The sequence below is a fragment of the Athene cunicularia genome (genome assembly GCF_003259725.1).
Source record: "Athene cunicularia isolate RWA chromosome 19 unlocalized genomic scaffold, athCun1 chr19_part1, whole genome shotgun sequence".
NCBI lineage: Eukaryota > Metazoa > Chordata > Aves > Strigiformes > Strigidae > Athene > Athene cunicularia.
In genome coordinates this window covers 9,164,426-9,166,960 of record NW_020799124.1, presented here as the reverse complement: position 1 = coordinate 9,166,960, position 2,535 = coordinate 9,164,426, and positions in this window count along the sequence as shown.

Sequence of the window (2,535 nt, the reverse complement as noted above, 5' to 3'; positions counted from 1 at the left end):
ATATATATATATATATATATATATATATTAGAGGTAGGTCTTGAGATGAACTTACAAGCCACTTCCCCTCCCAGGTAGAGGAGGGCAGCTTGGGGGTGAAGGGAAAGGCACTGCTGGGTGGGGGGTAATTAGGTTACCAGGCACCAAAAGGACTTTTGAAGGTGGCATTTGGGCTTCCTGGCTACCCAAAACGCTCGATGAGCCATGGGATGTCAGGTGTCACGTTTGTCTGTCTCCATCCCCCCCCCAGGACCAAGGGAGCACGACAGGCACCCACAGCCCATGCGGCGGGAGGGGGATGCGACACCGCACCCAGCACGTGGATGTGACCGTGACCATGACCCACACGAAACGACGAGACGATGGGCATTTTATTTGCAATTGCCTCTTACTCTGGGAGGGCATATTTAAAGAGGATTTTTAAAAATTACACTGGCCCTGGAGGACATTTAAGCAATTAGCCCGGGCTATCATTAAACATGCTTTAAAACCCATCAGGAGCCATCCTGATAGGAGCCAGAGAGACAAATAATGTCCTCAGTTAGTGCCAGGACAGCGTCCGCCCTCCAAGAAAGGAGTGTCCCCCGTGTCCCCACCAGGGACATCACTTTGGCGCAGGACCCACACTCAGGGTTATCTCACCGATGAGGAAGAGGCACCAACTTGGGAGACACTTCTCTGCCCCGCCGCATCTCACGGACTTTCGAGGTCCCTTTTTCAGCAGGCAGCTGTTAGCAGTGCAGTGCCCAGCGAGCTGCAGCCACTTGAGCAAAAAGCCCTGGAAACCACATAAACCGCAGTGGGGTGGATGCCAGGGGTAGGGACCAGCCTTGAATTTCAACTTGTGGTTTTTTTCTAATCGCTTAAGCAAACACCAGTATCAGCAGAGCCAGCGGATGTGACCGAAGCCTCCTCAGGTGCGGGAGCCCCACACTAACCGAATAACCAGCCTTGGGGTTCTTGCCGCAGCACTGGAGATTTCTGCTCCGCACAGGCAACTGGTTGTGGCACAACGGCTTCAACCTGCCCGTGCCACCCAGCTGCACTCTAATCCCTTACGTCTAATTCAGCACCAGCCTCTGGCCCCGCAGCCACATTCTCTCCATCCCGAGCTGGCGCAGGGCGAAGCCGCACACCGCGTGCCAGGGCAGGTTACTGCTCCACCAACGGTGCTTCGCTAGCAGGCGGTCGGTGAGCTGCACAGTTGGCACCGGTGCCAGCGGTACAGCAGGTAACTGCGGACCAGGGCACTCACAAAATGCCCAGAAATACACTCAAATGTCTAAAACCCCCCAAAATTCTTAATCTCTGCCCCACGTGTGGGTGCCCCTGCAATGCAGTCATCCCACAGCGGGGCTCTGGGTTTTGGGGGTCCCCAGGTGCTGCCCCACTGATGCACCTGTTGCGCAAAAGCATCTGCTGAGGAAACATCTGCATCCCCCAAAGGTGGGTGTTAGTGCATCCCCAGCACCATAATCTGGTCCAACTGCTGCCCCATAACCACTGCCATGTTTTCTCTCTACATTCACAAATTCCCTTTTTTTTTTTCTTTTTTTTTTTTTTTTTTTTTTTTTTTTTGCTACTTTTCAAGCCAATACCTTTTAGCAAAAGTCTGAAAGCAGGAGAGCTGGGGGGCAAACAGCCTCCAGCACAGTCCGGGGCACCCAGGCACTGATGTCCACATCCCCATTGTGCCGGCAGCCCTTGCCTTGCCAGGTCTGCCAGCTCCCCCAACCACTATATTTTTCCCCCTGCTCCTTGCAGCCAGGTAGCACCGAGCAGAACAAGCTCCCACCACCGGACATCTCCTCCCCTCTTTCATTTTCCCAACAAAACCCAGGGCACCTGCTGAAAAGCTCCTCACGTACACACCAGCAACACAACATCCACCGGCACTGCCTCCTCAGCTCCGCTTTCCCAGATAATCCGGCGCCTACCATGGTTTAGTCCCACTTATAAAAGAAGCAAAGAGCAAACCAGGGGCTCCTGTGGGGAAATGTATCCACCACAGGAATTTAGCTTTCCCCCACAACCAGGGCGTTGCATTCTGCTGTCACCTTGATTTTCTTAAGTCTGGCCTAGGCACACACAAATATAATATAGTAAAATTATAGTAGGCATCTGTCTAGTGCAACGAGAGACAGATCAGGATCAAGTGCCCTTCAGAAGCTGCGTCTCATCTCCCCCAGGATAAACACTTTCATGTCACGGTGGCTGCTGGGGGGGATCGCTCTGCCCGCGGAGCTCGAGCAGCGCAGCTTTCAGCTCTAGACAAGTTTCCACGCCGCAATCTCATGGCAGGCAGGCGCAGAAGCTTTCGCTTTGAGCAACTGCCTCTTCATTTATTAGGGGGGGGGGGGGAGTAAGCGTTAATCGGAGCGTTCCACTGTTGCAGGGAAGGGATGCTGTGAGCATCCTGCACGGAAAAGTGGCCACAGCTGAGCTGGATGCTGCCCTGGCAGTCCCGTGTGGGTGGCTGGGGGTGGCAAAGCTGGAGATGAGCTTCGTGGTGCCCGATGGGTGAGGAAAGACGCC